The following is a 24686-nucleotide window of genomic DNA, read 5'->3' as shown; positions in this document are numbered from 1 at the left end:
AAATTATGACACACTCTTCCTTCTAGAATACCAACAAAATAAAAAACTGCATGGGAAAGATAAGCTTACGAGTACTAAAACTATAGTATAAAAGTGGGAAGATAATAAACATCTACATAATGTGAAATGATTTTTTTAGAATATTTATCAAGTGAAATCAAGCCAGATTCAATAAAACCAAGTGATTTAAGTTTTGACATCCATTAATGGGATAAAATAAGCTTCACTTGACTTGATTCATTTAGAAAAAAATACATCAATTCTGAAGAATTCCTTCCCAAAATGCAGAAGCTAACTCTTCATGAGAAAGCAGATTTCAAAATATGAGGAATCTTGTTAAAACTAGTAATATATTTCCAAGAATACCAATGTCATAAAAAGAAGAAAACAGAGGATCTGTTTCTGATTAAGATTAAAAAGCCATTATATCTGAATATAATACAGTATGTAAATAAGGGAACCCTGGATAAGGGGAAGAAATTATGTCAAAAATATGATTACAACAATATGTGAAATGTGAATATGCACTGTATATTATGTGATACTTTTACACTAGTGATGCAATTCAAAGTTTTGAAATTTTAACCACAGTCAATATAGAAACATGCTGAGTCTTACCAAATGCTGAATGATTTTTTGGTTAAAGAGACAAGATGTCTGCAAATACACAGTCCACAGCATAATACAAAATGAGATGGCTGGAAAGGGAAAAGGGAGAAGAAAGGAGGAAGAGAAAGGACAGACAAAAAAAATTCTGTCTCGGTTAATACTGTGAGTTTGGTCTAAGTGATTCTTCAAATCTAACATGATTTCAAAAACAAAGTAAAAAAAAAAATCAACTGCTTTAAATACCTATGAAATAGTTTATACTTTAACAAATAGGATGTTTCTTGGGATTGGAGCATCAGTAGAGTATTACTTCTATTATACATGATATAATTATTTTGCTTTCATCTACAGTCATGTATCACTTAAATTATATTTAAGTTTTTAAAATACCATTTCAACTATTCGATTTACCAAAAATTTAAAAGCTGCTAATATTCAAACTTACATATTTATGAAAATTAGCACTGCTATTATATCATGTCTTTGTGGCATTCTAAAGGGCAATTAAACAATAATAACTAAGGCCGGGCATGGTGGCGCATGCCTGTAATCCCAGCACTCAGGAGGCTGAGGCAGGAGGATCATTTGGAGTTCGAGGCCAGCCTGGGCTACAAAGTGAGCTCAAGGTCAGCCTGAATTGCATAGTGAGACCCTGTCCAAAAAAAAAAAATACTCACCCAAAAATGTAATAACTAAAACATACATGACTGATGATCCAACAATGCTATACGTAAGCAAAAAGTTACAAAATACTTCCTATGATACTGATCATACATTTGTAAGTAAATTCTACATAAATGTATATTACAAATGACTAACTCTTCTCATCCTTGAGCAACAGAGAAGGAAAATGGAGGATGAAGATTTATACCAGTGAGCACCTCATCATTCATCCTTTGTAACTGTGTCTCAATATACTACAAGGTTAAGTGCAAAAAAAAAAAAAACAGCTTTAAGATACAACAATTCAAATGATTCAAGTTTTATTTCTCTCATTTTAAAATTTTAACTCCAATTTTATTAATGTTTAAGATTCATAAAACTGACAAAGGAATGATTTTCTTTTTCCTCTGCTTTCTAAGTCTAGGCACTTATCAACATAAACCTAAATGCGCATTTTAGGTCAAGAGTCATGAAACTATAGCCTGTGGGCTTAAAGCTGGCCCATTACCTGCTCCTTTCCCTTGGTTAAGTTTCATTGTAACACATAATACACATCCATTTATTAACTGGTCAGATCTGCTTTCACACTACAATAACCCATCTGCTTAGCTGCAATGTTAACAAGTGCAGAAGCACAACATAGAATATAAAATAAGGTATTGCTGGCTACTACTTTCCATTTCATGCAACTTGAAGGCATTTGATTATGACGCTTGATCTTGAAAAACATGAACATAAGAAACAATGGAAATACTGACATTACAAAATAACTTCACTGCATGTAAAATAAATATTATAAAAGAAATGGAATCATCCCTCGGAATACAGGCTAGCAGAACAAAATAATATAATGAGAAAGGAGACAAGGGATCCCCACACATTTATAAAATTTGTGCAACCACAGCCTTTCAAGTTAAAGGATTATCATATATCTTAAAATCTTGTTTGTATTTCTAAGACTGGCACAAGAGGTGGTATTTTTGGATGAATCCATTGTACAAACCAGTCTATTAAGATACACTGGGCAATGTACTTAGTTCTGTAATGGAAAGTGCAATTTATGATCCAGAAGTAGACAATTAAAATTTAATAAAATTTAATATAAGCATATTTATATTACCCTCACTTAGGTTAAGGGAAAAAAAATAAGAAAAAAGAAATCAAGTTAATATGTTATATACTAAAATCTCTTTAGTACACTGCTGCTTTTTATTCCAACCTCAAAAAATGAACACATTATAGTACTCATAAGAATGATGGCACCGCATGCTGTACAAAATCATACCACCAAGCTCTACACATCAGTGCAAAGACCTAGCTTTCCCCTAAAGCTGCACTGCTCATACAACACATCTTAGCCTTCAGCACTGCAGAGTAGAATGGCAGTCAATCTCAGATCCTAACCCAGACTCCAACCCACAAAAATCACCAGAAGGGCAAATACAATCTAGGCTAGATAAATCAAGGTCCTCAGATTAAGTTTAACAGCTTCCTAAAAGCTGTGTTTCTAATGTAAATGTGTAGGAAAGTACCATACAAATGGAAATACAACTGGCATACAGAAGGCACTGAGCTAGTGAGAAAGCCTACCTATAACACACGACATAATTTAATTGTCCATGGGGTCACATTAATTACAATTCCCACACACAAACAACTGTCTTTCAATTGCAAAATAAAAATACAATTTTAATGTATCACAAGAGATAGAAATAAAGACATATTTAGAACAGAGACAAGTACTGAGTATTCCAGGCAATCGTTTGCCAAAAAGCAGGTCACTTCTATTCCTGGCATGCTTCTATAAAAGTTGTGACAGCAAAAAGGTCCCAGATAGGAGGCATAATGAAATATTTGGGTGATGCTGTGGATGAAACCAGTGCAGAAGGTATACACACATATACACATATATATATAGATACTGCACTTCTGAACACGTGCGCCACCTAGGAGAATACAGAAGGAGATTGCAAATGGAAATAACAGGTTATCATACTGCATTTGAAGATAGACAGCTATTATCCTTGAGAAGTTACTGATTCTCCACAAAAAACAACTCCCGCAATCTTAACACTAAATAATCTCCTATTCCAAATTACTTTAAATATTTATTCATTCTTTCAATCTGCATTTCCTGTGCAGTTTCCTAGTGCTAATTCATAGACCAATTCAGGGGTTGAAAAATAATAATGACAGTCTATATTCCACAGTACTTCATGGAAGTCTTTCTCAAAAGCTAAAGTGCATTATAAAACAGTGCACATCTTTTCTCTCTGCTTTTCTAAATTTTTCACATGCAATTTTTGATCTCCAATTTCCAGTCCTCTTGTTTTAGCCTCCCAATTGCTGGGCTTACTACAGACATGCACCACCATAACTAGAAGTCAACATCCAATTTAATTAAAAGTCTAACAGTAAGAGACAACTGTGAAAACCTTGATTAAAAGAACCTCAAAATAATATTTTTAATGAAAAAAAAACATTTTGCACAACTTCCACTAGAATTTAAGCTATAACCAGGGTGGCCAAAAGAGTATCTTACAAAATCAGAACAGAGGCTTTACTGCTCTTACCTCGAAGAAAGATCTTTTTGGTCCTTGGCTTGTAAAAGAAGCTTGTGAAAGGAGAAAAAAAAAAAAAAAAGAAAACTGTAATATTCGATGGTATTTAAAGAATCTTCACACACTCACCAAATGAAATGGTCTTAGAATCTTCTCACTGGATTATCTACAGCTCCAATATGCTGACCTCAACTGTCTACTAATAATGTAACACTATCTTTAATCATCAAGCTGGAAATAATATTCAACTTGCCATTGTCATTATCAGTCATTATCAGTCAACAAGTTGTGCCTCCTACTAACTGCTCTCAGACATCGCTTTAGACAACTTGTACTTGTTCTCTAATGTGCATTTCTTCGTTGTCTCCCTCTAACTATCCACCACTGGTACATTTATTACAATACATTCATGAAAGTCAGAAAATGTAACATTTACTGTGTACACAGCAAAAACAGATTAAGGTTTCTATTCCTATCATGTCACTTTTTACCCCTGAGAGACAGTATGCCATATAACTGGGACTACTGTGCAATTGTGCCTGGTTTACATGACATGTTCTACGGTCAGAGAAAGTACAACTAATACATCAAAATCTATATGATACACATAATAAAACAGGAACACCCTGCTCTATCGCATCTAAGTGATAAACACTACATAGTGACAGTTTATATGCTTTATGCAATGCTTAGAGGGTTCACTGGGTTTCAAAATATTGCATACTCTCATGTAGAATATAAAAAGGAGGGAGGTATGAGGACAATTGGGGATGGAAGAGCGTAAGAATGGAAAGGGGTATCAGGAGAACAGGAAATTCTGGGCATGGAAATTATCAAAGTACTTTATATCCATGCGTAAGTATGCAAAATGAACAGCACTAGTCTGTATAAATATGCATTCACACCCATTTAAAATGTTATAAAACAAGCTGGTTTCGTTTTCAAACTGAAAGTTCCTGTCTCTTGCTAGCAAGAAAGTACATGCAATGATGTGGATTTATATAGGGATGTTAGGCAGAGAAGAATATAAAACTTCTAACTCCTCAAATAAGTAGAACCTTGCTACAAACCATGGAAAACATAATTTAGCATGATCAACATATACACATGTGAAAGTACACAAAAATAAAATTGTACAATGACAGGGAAATGTCATGAGGCAAAGCATATAAATTTCTTAAACTAGGGGCTGGGGATTTAGCTCAGCGGCAAAGCGCCTGCCTGGCAAGCGCAAGGTCGTGAGTTCGGTTCCCGGTACCGGAGAAAAACCAAAAAAAACAAAATTTCTTAAACTAATTGTATTTCAGTAAAATTATGGTAAATATGGAAAAATGTGATATACCTTGATGGTCATACGCAAAGGCAGAGGTGGCTCATTCTTTAATCTTGTAAAGGTCCCCACATTATGAAAGTATTTTCCATAATCACTTCAACAATGAAATTACTTTGAGATATTAGGTAGTGTCATTTATCACAATATTTTCAGATTATGAACACAAATTTCTGAACTCATTAGTAATCAATGAGCCAAAAGAAAGACCACACCTTTCTGCCTTAATTGCAATACTGGCCTTCAAATTTACATGTGAATTGTTCTAGCAGTGTAAGGCACATACTGATGAATTTCCTTAATTATCCATTTTTGGATCAAGTTATTAATGCATCAATACATCTACCAAGCTACTCTAAAACCACTGATCAGTGATCAGTGATGTGATCAATTATGCAACCTATTCCTCTATGCAATGATCCCTACATGTATCCATTTTTCTAGTCAATCTTTTAAAACTGTATGTATCTGTATGTGACCCATTCACATTTCACTTGGAATCTATGTATTTCACTTGGAATTCCAACATCTAGACCTATCATGTCTTCAGACAATAATGATTCCATTTATGCATCTATACATATTTGATTCTTTGATCAATGCACTCTAATACTAAATTGTGTAAGCCATACATTATTGCATCTGACCAACTTTGCATGCATCTTCCCACTATTGAATCTTGCATTCCACAAAAGAGTCTTATTCTTATATACATCTTATGAATCTTATTCCAAAAAATTTTACATATCTTCATCTACTAGTACATGAGCACACAACACATACCAAATTTCATTACCATCTTCCACCTTTCCTTACACCAATCTATCCTTCTATTCAACTCTCCCTAATTCTATGCATTCGTCTTAAATTCCTAGTTTCCCATCTACAATCACTTGAAGTCATGCTAACTTCAAATTCTCAGTGACAGATCACTTTTCACTCATGAAAATCTACGCTCACCACAGATTATTTGTGTGTATGAGTGTGTGTTGTATGTATGTTTGATTCTGAGGATTCAAAACAGGGTCTTTGGGCTGGGGATTTAGCTCAGCGGCACAGCGCCTGCCTGGCAAGCGCAATGTCGTGAGTTTAGTTCCTGGTACCGGAAAAAAAACAAAAACAAAAACAAAAACGGGTCTTTTTAGCTATGTACCTGGAGCCTTCTTAAAATTGTGGTTACTTTGAGAGAGTTGTTAAGTGGCCTAGGCTGAGCCTGAACTTGGGATCCTCTTGCCTCCTTGTCCCAGAGTTGGGGGATTACAGGCATCCGTCTTATCCATAAAAGATAACATATGGATTACACACATACTACAAATTTTAGTTTCTTTTGTACAGCTGGGGATCAAGCCCAGGATCATGGAAGTGTTTAATGCCCTTTGACAAAAAGTCTATTAACTTCAGCACTCACTACACATGGCATCCAGCCCCAGAAGCACACATTCCGTTGTCAAATGGTTCTTTCATATCACCCTGCTGTGGGAAACACACCTCTTGGAAATAACCAATTTACTCAGTTGCTGGACTGCCAAATGGCTGACTGCTCAATGCCTATGTGGTCCCACCCAAGGCAAAGTGAAGAGAAGTAGCAAGTCAATTAAGACGTCCCAATGAAGCAGCAAACTGTCCTATGAACAGGACTCACACCAAGTAGACCAGCTAAGCATAAGCCAACACAAAGGTGTTTAGAATGTAGGTGGCATATAAAACTTTCAGCGGGTCGTCTCCCTACCTGCCCTGAGTTAAAAGGTGAGATTTCGACCCTGCAACATCCAAAGGGCCAGTCTGAGATGTTTAACACAAACGTTACCTTTACAACGTTTAACTCACAAGACTAAGATATTGAGGCTACACAAATAGAAATTATCATGACCAATGATAAAAGAGATAATCCATTCTCAATAAGGAGGATATATGTCAGGTTCCAAGCCTATGCTTTTCATCGCTAAACTAAAAAACACAAATGTAATTAACTTGCCATGAAACTGGGTTGAATGTATACCACAGTATGTGGGAGGCTGAGCTAAGAGGATTGCTGTGAGTTAGAGGCCAACCTGGGCTACACAGTGAATTAGAGCCACCCTCAATTACACAAAAAAACCCTGTCTCAAAAAAAGTTAACAGACAAACCACCTGGAATCCCGCTGCCTCTCAGGAGCTATTGCTATTTTCACTTACTATTCCCTGTTCCTTTTCTGCAAGAAAATTCCCTACCCTTAAACAAAACAAATCAAAGTCACTTCACTAGGAAAATTAAGAAACATATTACTTCAGTTTAAATTTTTATTTGCACTTTGTACTAGAAGAAGTCAGTAGGGGGTCTGGTGATCTGGCTCAGCAGCACAAGCGCCTGCCTGGAAAGCACAGACACAAGTTTGATTCCTGGGTATTCAAAAGAGTAGGTAGGAAAAGTTTTTAAAAAGCACAAATTTGAATAGCCTGAAGATTGCACAACAGAGCACTAAATCTCACCAGACAACAACGCACAACTTCAACATGCCTCTTGTCAGTGTTATAGTTTTTCGAACATGCCCTTCAACATATTGGTTAGTACAAAACTTGGATTTTTCAAAATAGAGTATTCTTATATCCTGTGACTAAACTATAATTTTTTCAATATGTAACTCCTAACTTAGTTGTTTAAAATTTTATTTGGAATGTCTGAAATGATATTTGCATGTCAATAACTACTTTTATTTTATTTTTCTCTGCTTTGTATTGTTTCAGTATCCGTGCGAGACCGTAACATGCAAAGGTATCAGACCTGACATTAGGACTGAAAATGCTACTCATGGTGGTGCACACCTGGAATCCCAACACTCAGGAGGTTGAGGCTAGAGGGTCACCGAGTTGCAGGGCAGCCTAAACCATACAGTCAGACTTCCAAATGAGAGGAGGAAAAAAGAAGCAAAGTGTCAAAAATCTTTTAATTTAAGAGGTGTACCTGATGGGCAGGGTTGCACATATGTTTTTGTCCCAGCTGAGTAGGCTGAGACAGAAAAAAAATCAAGTTTTTGGCAAGGCTGATAATTTAATGAGATCTTATCTCAAAATTTAAAATTTGATATGGTACGGCAGTGATGACAAACCTTTTACAGTGTTCAGTGATACAAACAGAGGCTGAGGCGCCAGTGCCATAGGTAGCCACCACTGTGCTAGGTGGTAGCCTAGTGGTAACGTGCCCATCCTCAGTATAAAAGAAGCAAAAGTGAAAGTAAAACCAAAGCAAAACAAAAAAACCAAGAACACTCTCAAACTATGAACCTCTCACCAAGTCAAAAAGCCAATAGCAATTTCTACTTACTGATATATTTTCTCAAAAGTAATACACATGATGATAAACTGTGAAAAAAGTTACATCAAATGCTCATATGAAAAGATAAACAATTCTCATAATCCTAATCATTAAGTTAATAAAATTTTTTAAATGCCTCAGAATAAAAAATATTAAAACTCTACTAGAAGTATCTGAATGTAATTTCATTTTAAAAAAAGACATACCTTGTTTGGATAGGAAGACTCAAATTTAAAGCACTCTATTCTCACTATTATTTATTACATTTCATGCGAGTAAAATTAAAGCTGCATTTTTCTCACTTGAAAAAGAACTGTATCAACCTGAGGAAAAAATGCAAACATAGGAAATGTCCTAAAAAGTAAGAGATGAGACAGTGCTCAGTAAAATAGATTAGATACTATATATCATCTGTCAGTAATTAAAGTGCCAATAGAAGGAAAGCAAGCCACAAAAATACACGATATACATGATACTTTATATGGTTATGACCAAATGTTAGTAACAGTAGGGGCTGGGGATACAGCTCAGTGGCATAAGTGGCTGCCTGGCAAGCGCAAGGTCCTGAGTTCAATTCCCAGTACCAGAAAGAAAAAACAAACAAACAAACAAAAAAAAAAAAAACAAGAAAGAAACGCAAATGTTAGTAACAGTAAAGACAAGTAATTTGACTAATATATTAACATCACAGTAATGATTAATGGAAAAAGAATAAAATGACAAAAATCACTTGACTGAAAAAGTTAAAAACTTTACAATACTATTGAACACATTTATAAAGAAAAACACAAACTCAAAAATGATTAAACAGAAAATGACTGTATTATAAAACATAACTTCTACACAACCAAATAAAACACCAAAGTAAATAAGAAACACAAAATATTTGACAATAACAACAAATGATAAATCTTTACATACTGAATCAATTATGGTCTCTTAAAAATCAGTATAACAGACTATTACTACAAGGGTACATGAAATATTTTTAAAAAGTACAACATGGCTTCACATTACATGATATAAAGATGAGATAGTTTAACTATGAAAAACCACTTTTGTTGTATTATATTATCAATTATTGAGATCCAGTAGTCAGTTTTAGGAAATGGGGAACTTTGATTTAAACACTCAAGCATTTATTCAAATTAAAGAGAAATGTACTAAATATAGATTTTGCATAGTTAGCACAGTGATTCTAATCCACAGAAATAATTCAAATCCAGCCAAAGAATTCAAATTTACATAAGCATATTTAGTACATAGAAAACTTATAGCTAATATATTAAAATAAATTTGTATAATTGCACTTATGTGCAGAAAGGTTGGTGACAAAACCACTTAAATGATAGAATACACTGAAGTTTAAATTAAAATGTCCAAAAGTCATTTAAGTAAAAATATTGTTAAAAATCCCACGTCCTTCAATTCTTTAGATAGTTTAACTCAGTTTCAAATATAGCTGTTGAAAAGTGATAAAACTGCATACTTATGGAAGCGTTGAGATGAAGCCCTTGAATTCCATCACGTCAAACTTCTTTCTGTAGTAATATAGACACCATTCTCACTCCTAAGATTGAGTCCATCCTCAACAATAAAAATCATTCCTATGACCAGTAAATATACTCTGCAATGACAACTTTTAGGTCTTTCCAAAGAGTAGAGTTCAGTCCAATTTTTCTCTGCAGCAATGACCATCAATGGCAACATGTTACCGTGGGAAGTCTCTGAGAATTATGAAGACTCTGATGAAGTGATCGGTAGCAGCAATGGCAAGGGCCCCTTCTCAGTAATCACCTGCGAGGACACAATGGGAAGAGTTTATAAGCTAACTTAACATTCACAGTAACACCTATGACACTGCAGCATTTATTCTATTCTAAGAAATTCCTCCAAGATAGGTATTAGCCCTCCTTTTGGAAACTTATTAATAGTGACTTATTTCTGTAACGTTATTCTCATGCTCCCTGTCCATGTTTGTATCTCTGGGTCACTCATTTATACACAAAATTACCTGCAGTCTACACACATTACTCTAAAAAAAATGCATGAACAATCCAGGTCAAATAACATAAGGTGCTCGTGCCAATTCCTTGACTACATGAAAAACATAAATATTATGATACAACTTGTAAGATGAATAACTCATGCTAGTCAATATTACAAACACTAATCCATAGATTCCATGGACTTAACACAATGAGTATTTTATGTCACTAATTAAAGATAATGTATGTAAAAAATTATCCACCACCATACAACAAGATTATGAAAAACAGCCAATATCAATAAATTTCTATCCAAATAAATCATCTATTACCCAATCTAATGGACACTCAATAGCCCTTACGATAATACCAGTAAAGGAGCATTTCACAAAGAAAAAGGAGTGAAGAACACTTAAATAGAAATACTTCAACAGAGGGGCTGGGGATTTAGCTCAGCGGCAAAAGCGCCTGCCTGACAACCGCAAGGTCGTGAGTTCGGTTCCCGGTACCGGAGAAAAACCAAAAAAAAAAAAAAGAAATACTTCAACAGGTCAATTATTGGTAATAGTTATTCTTGCAAATAAATATAAAGATAACAAAGTGCCTTCTGAAATAGTCTGACACGGTGATTCTAAATTACAGAAAAAAATCAAATTCAGCCAAAGAATTCAAATTTACATAAGCATATCTACTATGTAAGAAAACTTACAGCTGATATATTAAAATAAATGTACATAATTTTACTTATCAGAGTAGCATCTACCAAAAAAGAAAAATACATACCACTCACATGAAACAGCTAAGGTAGCACATAAGGGGCTCTCCAGGATGTTTTTAGAAATTTCTGTTAATAGTAACATAAAACTCCTCATTAATATATCTTGTAGCTCAGTCAATATTGCAACTTTAGTCATTAATTACTATCTTTTAGTATCAGGCTATTTTGCATTTTCCATGAAAAATTGACCTTTTCACACTACAACAGTGTATGTGAAAATAAGACAAGTGATTTATTACAATTTAAACTGTCATGGTTTGTCATAAATAAAGTTTTATGCATCATTATTAACTTAATAAAACATCTTTGAAAAAAACTAATGAAGTTCTGGTTTTGTAGCTCAGTAGTACAGCATACGCCTAGCAAGCCTCAAACATTGGGTCCACTGCAAAGAAACAAAAGGACTAACTGTCTGAAATATATGGAGAGCCAACTGACAATCTCTGTAACTGTATTAATTTCCTGTGCCTAGGAAATATCTCAGCACTAATCATAAAATCTACCTCACCTCTGGTTCGTAGTTAAGACCGATAAATTAAGGGACACCAACAGGAGAGGTCACTGATGATATCACAAGCTGTACTCAGTTTAGCTTCAAATGTCTGTCATCTTCATCACCTGAGAAATAAAAAATGCAATAGCAAAATGGTTAAATGAAATATATCACTAGAATGTATAAATTCATATTAAATGGCACGGTTGGGGATAATAAAAAGATCAGATTCAACAATACATATGCCTTTCCACATACTTTTCTTGTTTTTTTTTTTCCTTGTCTTTTTTGAGGCAGGGTCTTGCTGTGCAGTTCAGGCTGGCCTTGAGTTCACTTTGTAGCTCAGGCTGGTCTCAAACTCACAACGATCCTCCTGCCTCAGGCTCCGGAGTGCAAGTGCTGGGATTACAGGCATGCACCAACACACCTGGCTTTCCACATACTTTTCATACTTCCAACTTTTGCTTTTTTTGTTTTTGGTTTTTCTCCGGTACCGGGAACCGAACTCACGACCTTGCGCTTGCCAGGCAGGCGCTTTTGCCGCTGAGCTAAATCCCCAGCCCTCATACTTCCAACTTTAAACCACATTTTTGTTACAAAAGATGAAAATACTGAAATTTTTTCACTGGTAAGTCTATATGATTGAAAGAAACTTAAAAACCCTACTTGAAACTTTCAAACAGAATGAACCATAGTAAATGAAGCAAATAATCTATCCCTACTTTATATAAAAATGAAAGAGGCTAGCAATGTAGGTCAAGGTTAGAACATATACTTAGCATGCATGACTTCAATCCCCAGCATGAAAAGTGAAGGTAACTTTCAATTTATCTCAAATGAAGCACTTTCAACAACATATTTTTTTAGTCAATAGACACAAGTATGTTCTTTCAAGTCAGAAAATTTATACTGTACAGAATTTTCAATTAATATTTTTAACTCATTTATTTGTCAACCCAATACAGAACTGTTTGGTACTCACCTGAAATTCACCTTTCTTTCCTCAGGTAATCCAGTACTCTTTGTTGCACTGTACGACTCGGCTGCACAATTTTCTTGAGTTGCACACTCTTTAGAAAACCATTGAAAATTCATTTGTAAAAGCCAATATGAATACAAAGTTGGAGGTGATACCCCAAACTTTCCCAGTGTTGACAAGGAATGATGAAAACAGGGACAAACTGTTTAACATTTCTTTGTTCTTTAAAACTCTCTATGTCTAAGCCTCATAAAAACTGAAATGCAGACAAAAGTAGTACTTCTCGTTTCACAAGTTGAGTGTTAAAACTTAGGCTCATTCTTCCACACAATTTTCTATTCACATATATACTCAGTCTAGATGTTATATAGTACTTTGCAAATCTGTATAATCCTTTTGGTGTTTAACTCATAAACTCTCAAAAAGAGTAAGAAAATGCCAATACCAAATACTATTTGTTAGACTGTTATTATGTATATATAACTATTGTTATAATTAACTAAACACTTCCATTGAAAACAAGAGGCATATGCATACACACCCTTTTTTGCATACACATCTTTAAACAAGAAGTTGATGCTTGTTAAAATTTTAATACTACATGATTATACTGTACTGGAAGAATATTTCAGTATTTTTGTTACATTCATGCTGAAGATGCTATATTCTGTGGGATTTTTTTACTGATTGATACTTCCGATATTAGAACATAAAATTTTCTTCCTAATAAGCTTTTTAAAGATTAAACAATAGCCCAATAATTTCAAAACTTTTACACACTCACACAATGATGGTTTTTCCCAAATTACTGTGAGAAAGATGTCCTGATTTAAACTTTGATCAATAGAGGGATCTTTAACAAGACATTTCTTAATTCACATTAGAGACAGCAAATGCCTCTAAAATATACTTGTAATTACAGTTCTTTCTTTCAGGTATATTTAAACTTAAAAAGTCGCTGTCTATGATACTACTACCATACATTTAGATATATCAGTATGTTTAATCTAGAAATGTCTTCAAGCAATAAAAATACCACTACTAAAAGTTGTAAAAAGCAATAAGCAAATAACTGAGAATTATATTTTTTAAAAAGCAGTATCTCATCTATCACTTCTAATATCTACATGAATGTAATAAAAATGCAAATACATGAAAATTTTGAAAGATTAAAAACAGCACACCAAAGTCACATTGATTTAGAAATCTCTCAACCTGTCTCAGATTTTAGAATAACAATTCCATTCTTACATCATCTTTCTAAAGGTAAAAAATATACCCCAATGTATTTAAGAACATAATATACACAATAACTAGTTGTTATCATATACAATAAATCCTATCAGTCAGAAGGTACAGAAATAATCTATCAATACCACCTGAAACCCAGAAGCACTTTGAAAGGAAATTAAGTACAAAATGCAAAAAGCATTTGTAAGAGTCACTTTATGATATTTTACAATGAATTATTTGGAATTTATACCTTGTTGAGACTTCATGCATTTACAAAATCTGTATTTTTAAATAGTATGTTATTTACAAATTTCTCTTGAATACTGTCATGAAGTCCAAAGAAATATAATACTATTTTGATTCAACGAGGTAGAAAGAAATTTACCTTATGGGACATTGCCTATAATGTCTATAAAAACCATCTACATAATGCCCAAAGATATACGTACAAAATGATGATTTTGAGTTTTAATGTAACAATGAAAATATGGAAAACATTACTCTAAGAAAAGTAGAAAATACAATTTAAAAACTTTCCTTCCCCTGAACAACCAAAAATAAAAGAGACACACAGTTGAAATAACCCGCACCTAACAATTTCATATCCAAAATAAAACAATGAAAACATAGAAATTTACAATGACTTATTTACAAAATTATACTTTGTGAGACTCTATTCATCTAGAAAGACTAGATGTTAGAATTACTTTTTATATTTTACTATGTACAAAGTTGTCTTGAATACTGTCATGCAACTAAGGGAACACATACAGATCTTTGTATAGTTCCAAGAGGTAGTACAAAATTGCTCTGATAGAATCATTTATATCTTGAATGTTAATTGCAAAGCAAACAAATAGAAATGTATGTTAATAAACCCCAAACATCCAGAGAGGCCAAATGATTTTTGTCAGTTTGTTTTAAAAATGCAATTCATAATTGACACAATGCAAATTATTTTATGGGAATGGGGTAAATGCATATTGCCTTGTTATTTTCTCTTCTAACACTCAAAGTAATAAATGATAAATTTTGTACATCTCCATGTGTCTGTTTTTCTTTTTGGCAGTACTGGGGCTAAATCTCCAAACCTTTTTTACCTTTTATTTTAAAGACACGGTCTTGCTAAGTTAGCCAGGCTGTGCTCCAACTTTGCAATCTTCCTGGCTCAGACTCCCAGACTGCGGAGATTACATGCATGTGCCACCACCGTATGGGTTCTATGAGACTATTTCGGAGTGATAAATTTCAGTGCCATATTAATTGCAAAACACAATTGTATGAAGAACATAGTATATTTTCAAAATTATACTTTGTGAGACTCTGGATACATCTAAAATTCTAGATGTTTAAAGTTACATTTGCCCGTTATTTACAAAGCTGTACTGGTTTGTCATGCAGCACTTGAACACACAACCATGTAATTTACATGTACTCATTAAAAAGCAGTAGTATTATAAACTATAAGTAATAGTATTATAAACTCAGTCTACAGAAGCTCTTTTCCTGTAATATACATACTATACATCCAAATCAAACATAACTTCTACTCAGAAAACAAAACCAAACCAAAAAAAACCAAGCTGCTTTTTCTATATTTTAAAATATAGTAACATAATTCTGAACAATCCACAGCTGTTACATGTGGACACCTCCAAGAGGCAAAGAAAATTCTTTACACAAACCAAGTAAGATGGACCAAGGATTGACCTCAGTGGTGAACAGCTTGCCAGGCAAGCTGAGTTCGACTCCTGGTAATCCCCTCCATGGCCCCTCAAAATGAGAAAAAACTAATCATTTGTTTTTAATACTTACATTGGTAAAAGATATTTTAATAAAAGTTCAACATTCTTAAAACTCTGTATGAGGGAGCTTGCTTTCTCTACAAGAAACCTGTTCAATCCCTTTACACAAATCCACTCTACCAAATAAAAACGAATTTAACCTTGGCAGGGACAAGTCAGCAATTAACTGGATGGAATTAAAATAAATTATATAAATTTACAAATATAAATTGAGAGCATGGCGGCACACACCTGTAATCCCAGTGCTTGGGAGGCTGAGACAGGAGGATCGTTGTGAGTTTGAGACCAGCCTGGGCTACAAAGTGAGCTCAAGGCCAGCCTGAACTTCATAGCAAGACCCTGTCTCAAAAAGACAAAAATAAATAAAAATAAAAATAAAAAATAAATAAATTGAATTTCTCTATACATTGAATAGAGAATTTCAAGTAACTTCAAAAGACAAACAAAACAAAACCCATAAAACACACACAACTCATTAAGAAGCTTATTTTATAAACAATTATTCTCTACTTTTTCAATAAAAATATGTACTTCAAAACTATGATTGCCCATGGAAGAATGGAGGGTTGGCTAGTAGAATTCTCCTTAAAAAATATACGTGATATTTGTGAATACAAAATACCTTATAAAATATTTATCCAGTGTACATATATACAAAATGATACACAAATAAACCTAATATACATGCCCACCCATTACCATATTAAAAATTTCTCTGCATTTGCCTAGTATTTGCTAAATATGAGTACTTCCGATCTATATGCAAATATTGTAAAAAACTAGTCTTTTTCTACCATATTATCTATCAGTTATATATAGTATTATCCAGCAAAATAAAATTTCTATCAACATGTCTTGTAAGTACATGATACGTACGTGTACATGTGAATGTACACCTGTATATAGTGTAATAATACTCACACGAGCTATACATTATACACAGGTCCTCTGACACTGAAAGGGAAGGAAATAAAATCTCCCACTGCTTATATTTAGAGAAATGTAGCTACTTTGGATAGTTACCTATAGCATTAAGTATGACAGTGAGCAACCCATGATCAAATTTAATACATCACTGAAAAATGTGGAGATACAGTGAACCAAGTATACTTATATATACAAACACATCTGGAAATCACAGAAAGTATTAACCAAAATTTAGAATGCCATTTCCAACATATTTTATCTGTCAGAGATATATTAACATTCTATCATATGCAATATTTAAACAGATATTTTACATGACTATGTAGTACTTCCATACATATTTCTATAATATACACCACCACCTAAAAATTGAGCCCTATTATCCAATTAACACTTTGCTTTCAACAAAGAATAATAGCTCTATCTTTGTAGTTTTACAGGTATGTACAATTATAAAATTCTATAACCAATTAAACTAAGATGTTTAATGTTATAATATTTTAGTAACAGAACTAACAACATTTATCAGTAGTTTAATTTTGAGAAATTATTTAAGGAATCAATGTTTACTGGCAAGTCTTTCTATCTCAACACCACAAGAAAATAGCAGCACTTTACAATCCAGTATCTACTCACAAAGGACATGCTTATCCCAACCTTTGTCTAAGAAGTAAATCAAAAAGTAATGTAAAAATACCCTGCCCATAGTCTAAAGTAGTTTAGGTATTCTTTTAAGCAACTGACAATATCATACTTTAATAAGTGAATCACCCCAAGTGCAAAATAATACCTATTATTTTCACTGTAATATTTACTAACAGTCTTCTTGTCTAATATAGACAAGACAATCCTAAGGCCCACCCAAACCTGAAGGTTACTTTTCCTACCTGTACATGTCTTCTTCAATTTTATCACAAACAATCTTTTGACATCAAAATTGAATGTAAAGTCCTTTGACTATGTATACCGCACTTGCACATATACTGTCTTAACTCCACATTAGAGAACTGTATACTTAGAGCATCCCTGGAAAAGAAATAACAATACAATGAAAAAACCATTTAACATGTCATTCAGAAATATTCATGTATTCACATATTTTCCATGTACTTTAGGAAACTAATGTTAGAAACATACTTTAGCAAATTAATGTTCAGCAATCTCCACGGCACAAGGTAATTATATATGTATACTTCATAGAATGGATTCTCAAATGTCATAAAATAATGCTTTTTTACACATTAAACAGAGTACTTCTCATGTCCCATTCTATGGCCCTTACCTACTCAAAAAAATGAAGGTAACATCTAAATTCCCTTATAAAATCTACTTAAGGCATTTTTTATCCAAGATATTTTTATAAATCTTCCTAAAAAACTACTATCTTCATACATTCATTTTTAAAATCCAGAGATATTAGTAGGTTTTACTAGCTTGATTTCTGGAAATATTAAGTTAATAAAAATAAATGAATACAGTAAAATAATTTCATTTTGTTATGCATCATCAACGATCATCTTGGATTTCTAACTAAATACCATGTTGCAATCATTTTTCTCACATACTGAAATAAACTAATAACATTCAGAAAACTGATAAGACTATAAAGGTTCAGAGATGTTTTACAATTCTACCTGAAACACAATTTTGCATATGCATACAAATCACACATACAAGAATTTTAGAGCTCAATCTTACAAAAGCAGGTGGATATCCCATACCTTTAAAATCCCATATTGTTTTTTCTCTATTTACCTTATTCAATGAAATATAAATAATCAAAAGGCAAAATGCATTTTCCAGCAGTACTGATCTCTATTTCCTATGAAGTTCTGCAACTGAAGCTTTCAGCTGAATTCAATGAATGTTGCCCTTTTCTTCCTATGTATTTCTACAGAGTTGTTTTATCTACTTTTGTACAGAGTAGCACAAATTTTCTGACGCTTATTAAATAAATCAACGAATACTTTCCATGTAAGACACACGCTACATTTAAGGTGCATTTTGGGGAGAATGCTGGTATCAGTGTTGTTTTCCTGATGTTCCTGGAACAGGCAAATAAACACAGATTTTCTATGGCCCTCCAGGAAGTTCCAAACTAGGAACTCCTTTCAGGAGCTCTCCAGCCAAAGTTTAGACTTCTCAACAGTCCAGAAATGAAAGTACTCCCTCTAAAAGTTCCAGAACAATTTGCAAACTACAATTTTAACAATGCTGTGGCAGTCACTCAGGATGTAGCTCTAGGTGACCTATACTGATAGAACAAATGTCTTCACATCTGCCCTAAATTACCTTGGTCTGTAATCAATGTTTTCCTATTGGTACAGATTTCTGGCGATTTTAAGGACCAGAGGATTAGATTGAAGGTATGCAACAAAACAAATGGATCCAAATGTCCAGTGTCTAAAAGTGGGAGACTTCCAGTTTTACTGTCATAAAAGATGCTCTAAATATTACATGTGTGATTTGTCTTCTATTTTATTAAAAAAGACTTACTTCAGAGCTGTGAAGAGAAACTCATGATGTTTATCATCTTCTTAAAAGATGTTCTACAAGATGCATGGATGAAAGTACCTGAAGCTAAAAGCAAGCGAACTGGTTGAAAGTTGGTGAATACACTTGAAAGATGACCTGTTTTTCAGATGTAGACATGGTACAAGAACAGTCACTTCCAGAGCATGAAGAGTGCCTGCTGTTTCTAGGAGAAATGTCTGCATCCATCTCGTTCTAGGCTCCATTATAGGACAAGTATGACAGAAAGTTCTTTCTTCTCTTAGCTGGCAAAATTGTTTTAATCCCTTTAGAATTCACAGCACAATGTTATATTTAGAGTAAGTGTTTTCTGTATGTAAATGAGTCCATGATGATATTTTACATTATTAATTTACTTATCTGTCCATATTTTTCCATTTCAGAAATAATTTTTCAATCTTTTCTTCTGATTGAGATGTAGATCATATTCATGTCATATAATCACTACAATAATCACAAGATTAACCCAATATTTTCCAGTTCAAAGAATGCTAGATTCACTTGTTTTTGTACAATTACTCTTATCCAGAAAAATGTAAATTGTTTTACCCCTTCCGATAGCAATACCCTCTTAACATCTCAGAATTTATCACAAAAGAAAAGGTCAAGTAAACCAGCTGATTTTGTTTTCATGACCTAGGTTTATTCTCTAGTGAGCTAGCCTGAAGCAAGTGGGGCATCCAACTTTTAAGGATCCTTTTTTTTTCCTTTGTAACCAAACACCATCCAAAACCTGCTAATGCATTGTACTTATAACTGACAAAATATATAACTGTAGTTTAAAACAAATTAATTCTCCCTAAAATCTATGTTTCAAGTGATACAATATAATAAAATGGCCTTGTTTGGTGAATAACCCCCAACGAATGAGGAATAAAAATAAATCAAGGGTAACATTGGACCCCAAATTTATCTTCTAATTTACTACAGTGAGAGTTCTTGTACCCAGTGTTTATTCATGTTAATTGTATCACTAGTTTTGATAACAATATGCCAATGCAAGAAAAGCTGACTATTCATCAAGCACATGCTAGGTGTCAGTTATTAGGCAAGGTTTTGGAGACAGAGCAGTAAGAAAGGACACCAATGTACCTGGTGATCCTTTCATCATTTTGTTCTCTGAATAAAGAATATCAAAACTTCAGCCTTTTAAACCAGATTTTCCATGTAATTATCTCAGTCAAATGAAATGTTTTACTTAATCTGATTTTTATGTAGATATCACTATTGCTTCAAGAATTTCTAATGCACGTTATCTAATGTTTACCCTTGACATTACTTAGGGCCAGTATACCCTCAGTAGCAATAAATCACCAATCTAGTTAAAATTTAAATTAGACGTCCAGCCAAGCTCACTAAAGAGGGTTACACATTGGAAAATACAAATTAATATAAAGTCCACTTACAAATTAATTAATCTAACACATTAACAGAAAAATTGTTAAGGCACGATTTTTTTAACCTTCCCCTTGATTTCTTATCTTCAGTTTCAAGTCAAAGAAAGTCATTATTTGCAGTTTTTGTTTGTTCCTCAGCTGCAGATCACCAGAATTAGCTGATTGAAGGAGCTATATCCACATTCTTCATTGCCTGCAAACTTGGACAAATCTCATGAAGTGGCTAACTTTACAAAGTTTCTAAGTAAAAACAGTCAATTGTAACAGTATTCCCCTTTTTCTCAGCTATTAGAAACTACTACTAAAACCATACTGAACAAAAATGAAATCAGTGTATCAAAAAGACATCTCCACTGTTTACTACAGCTGAGGCATTCATCAAAAGAGATGGATACAAGAAATAGGGAGTTTGTAGAACAAAGGAGTATTTTGCTGTCATATGATTAAAATCCTGTGGCAACATGGATGAATTTTATCAAGATATTTAAGTAGCTGGGCATAATGGCACAGTCCTGTAATCCCAGCACTTGGGAGGCTGAGGTAGGGGGAGCCTGGGCTACATAGTGAGTTGAAGGCTAGCCTGAAGTAAAAAGTTAAAATAAGTAAAAATAAAAAAGACAAAATACGTAAAAACAGACAAATATTAAATGTTGTCATTCATCTGTGGAAACTAATTTTCACTTCATAGCAATAGCAAAAACAGAGCTCACTGTAGGGTAGGCAAGGTGGAGATGAGCGGATGTAATGAGAATTGATAACCGGTAACAAAATACGGACTCATGTTCTACAGTTAATATAGTTTGTCTAGAGTTTATATACTTACTAAAGAACTTCAAGAGAATGTCAGGGGCTGGGGATTTAGCTCAGCGACACAGCGCCTGCCTGGCAAGCGCAAGGTCACGAGTTTGATTGCCGACACCAGAAAAAAACAAACCAAAAAAAAAAAGAGAGAAGGTCAAAGGTTCCCAAATATAAATTGGGTAAAAAAATCCTAAGTATTCTAACTTAATCATTATAGAACATACAAGTTATCAAAATGTTTAAAATAAATACTATGATTATAACCATTTTTTAAAGTACGTAAAAAATTTAAAGATAGTATTGTATGAAAGAAATAAATATATACAGGTATGTAAGGTATTAGGAAGAAAACAAAGTGTCAATCACAGAGCTTCATTCTGCCTAGCCATAGTTTCCCTCTCAAATTGAACTGACTGACCTGCTTGCAGGTAAGGGCACTAGGTAAGGGCTGCCAATGAGTATGAGCAAGCAGACAGCTGTCAAAGAGCGAAGCTCAAAAAAAAAGAAAAAGAGCTAAGCTCTGTCAGGAATAGTTGGTAGAGTTGCGAAGAACTCCAATCTCTGGTTCATGGTCAGAGACCTGCCTAGTGTGGCTGAAAACTACTGGAACTCAGAGCTCACAGTTGCTACTACAAAGAAGTAAGACTTGCTGGCACGCACAGCTCAAGAGATGCTAAAGTTATACTTTGCCTTTTTGTGATTTCCACTGAAAATGATCAAAAGAATCCTCTCACTACTGGTAACAACCAAATCTACTCTTCAGATTAGGCTACACAGAAATGTTTTCAAAACCCTATGTGATTTGGATGTAGTTTAAAATCTGAGAACCACCAAGTCAATGAAGTAGCCTAGAAATGTATAGCCCTTTACCACTGTAACAACCAGATCAGAAACTGACAGAATGGTTTGCTCATCATAATAAAACAAACACAACATATAGTACTATCTATACGGTAAGCACTAGACTGGGCACAGAAGCTGAGATAGGAAAGGTAACAGATGTAAGATATGTACATTTATCAACTCCCAAAGACAAACTATTTTGTATTATAAACATGTAATCATAAAATAAAAATTAAAAATAGAAAACAGCTAAGACTAATACCATGAGGAAAATCAATGAGCAGATGCAAATGATAATTCTAACTCAACTAACCCCCAAATGTTCCAAAACAGAAATAGTACAAGTTTTGTCACTGCCAAAGAGTGGAACACTCCTGGCATTCCTCTGAACGTAACTCTCTTTAACCAACTTCAGGGCATGTTAAACTACTGGGAACTTAGATTCTTTCTTCTCTGCCTCCCCTTCCCTACTCATCCAGCAATCTATTTGTCACTGATGCCTTCCAATCCTCTCAGCAAATTCCCTTTCCAAAGACTGACATTGTCATCAGACCCAAGAAACACTGAGTCCCAGCACCAAGGCAGCAACTGCTTATCTCTTTGAAGATTTTTATTAACAGGGGACATTTCAAATTATCTTTGAAGAATTATCAGCCAGGTGTGGTGGTGCACATCTGTAATCTCAGCACTCAGGATGGTAAGGCAAGAGGTTTGCAATGTACACTACATAGCATACATGACTTTGACTCAAAAATAAAATACATAAAGAAGAATTAACACAAGCCAACTACTAATGGACAAATCTCTCTAGGTTCCAACAAAAGTCCCACAGCCAAAGAATCCATGTCAAGACTACAGTTCATCAGAAGTTCCCTAACTCCTCTCACACAGCTGCACACTCCTAAATGTAACCCAGTTAGCTGTAAGGCTGGCTCACTTTTTTCAGTTTAAACAGTGCAGCTGGGCATGGTGGCACACACCTGTAATCCTGGCACTCACAAGGCTGAGACAAGATTGCTGTGCGTGTGAGGCCATTGGGCTTGATAGTGAGCTCAAGCCCAGCATGAATGAATTGTGTAATGAGATCCTGGCTAAAACAGTGCCACCCTAGCATCAGAAACACTAAAATAAACCAATCATGGAAAACTATACATACATTACTTTTTACCAGAAAAACGAAGATTCAATATAGTAAAAACATTAAGAGTCATCTACCTAACTTTTAAATGAATGTTTTCTCTGAACCCCACAAAGTTTTCATGACACTACAGGCACTTGTCATGTGCCACAATATTAACACAAACATCACTCATTATTAATCATACACTTATACGTATACATGTAACATTCACCTGCACTAAGATGTCTACCTGAGACTAAGATCTTAATATGTACAATTATCAGGAGCATGGAGGCACATACATATAATAACACTTCCTCCTGAGAAGCAGAAGCAGGAAGATGTAAACAACTTTGAAGCAAGCTGGCATTAACTTAATGGCTCTTTTCATAAATAAATTTTTAAGAAGCAGGAAGATGGAAACAAGTTTGAAACAAACTGGGATTAACTTAATGACTCTTCACATAAATAAATTTTTTTAGAAGTAGGAAAATGTAAACAAATTTGAAACAACCTGGATTGATTGAACGGCTCTTTATATACATATGTAAATAAAATAAATTTTAAGAAGCAGGGACATGTAAACAAGTTTGAAACCTGGGATTAACTGAACAGCTCTTTACATACATACATACATAACTTTTAAGAAGCAGGAAGATGTAAACAAGTGTGAAACAAACTAGGATTAACTGAACTGGCTATTTACATAAACAAATGAATAAATTTTAAGAAGCAGGAAGATGTAAAATTTGAAACAAACTGGGATTGACTGGCTCTTTACATACATACATACATAAATTAATTAATTAATTTTAAGAAGCAGGAACATGTAAAGAAGTTGGAAGCAACCTGGGATTGACTGAACGGCTCTTTACATAAATAATAAATTTTAAGAAGCAGGAAAATGCAAAGTTTGAAACAAACTGGGATTGACTGAACAACTCTTTACATAAATACATACACACATACATACATAAATAAATAAATTTTAAGCAGGAAGATGTGAACAAGTTTGAAACAACTAGGATTAACTGAACAGGCTCTTTACATAAATAAGTGAATAAATTTCAAGAAGCAGGATGATGTAAACAAGTTTGAAACAAACTGGGACTGATCGACTCTTTACATAAATAAATAAAAAGTGTTTAAGAAGTAAGAAGATGTAAACAAATTTGAAACAAGCTGGGATTGACTGATCGACTCTTTACATACATATAAATAAATAAATTTTAAGAAGCAGGAAGATGTAAACAAGTTTGAAACAAACTGGGACTGACTGATCGACTCTACATAAATATATAAAATGTTTTTAAGAAGTAAGAAGATGTAAACAAA

At 33.8% G+C, this 24686-nt stretch overlaps 1 long non-coding RNA gene across 4 annotated transcripts in view; it reads right to left on the bottom strand.

Moving 5' to 3' along the window:
• Positions 1-21156, bottom strand: part of LOC102024562 — a 41441-nt gene extending 20285 nt beyond the window's left edge. Inside the window, exons 1-9 of one of the 4 annotated variants that reach the window (XR_260450.2) lie at positions 19155-21156; positions 17546-17684; positions 12697-12784; positions 11730-11839; positions 11227-11287; positions 9945-10252; positions 8662-8778; positions 3846-3886; positions 1612-3218 (exon numbers count right to left, since the gene is read on the bottom strand). This is a non-coding gene — a long non-coding RNA (uncharacterized LOC102024562). Of the gene's footprint in view, positions 1-1611; positions 3219-3845; positions 3887-8661; positions 8779-9253; positions 10253-11226; positions 11288-11729; positions 11840-12696; positions 12785-15026; positions 15071-17545; positions 17685-19154 lie in introns of those variants that run through there. The other 3 variants (XR_001233368.1, XR_001233366.1, XR_001233367.1) reach the window with 3 other exon arrangements.
• Between the last annotated feature and the right edge of the window lie 3530 nt (positions 21157-24686).

The sequence above is a fragment of the Chinchilla lanigera genome, unplaced genomic scaffold (genome assembly GCF_000276665.1).
Source record: "Chinchilla lanigera isolate Chin_1 unplaced genomic scaffold, ChiLan1.0 scaffold00015, whole genome shotgun sequence".
NCBI lineage: Eukaryota > Metazoa > Chordata > Mammalia > Rodentia > Chinchillidae > Chinchilla > Chinchilla lanigera.
The sequence above is the reverse complement of the archived record's forward strand: the minus strand, read 5'-3'. Positions and strand labels throughout refer to the sequence as shown.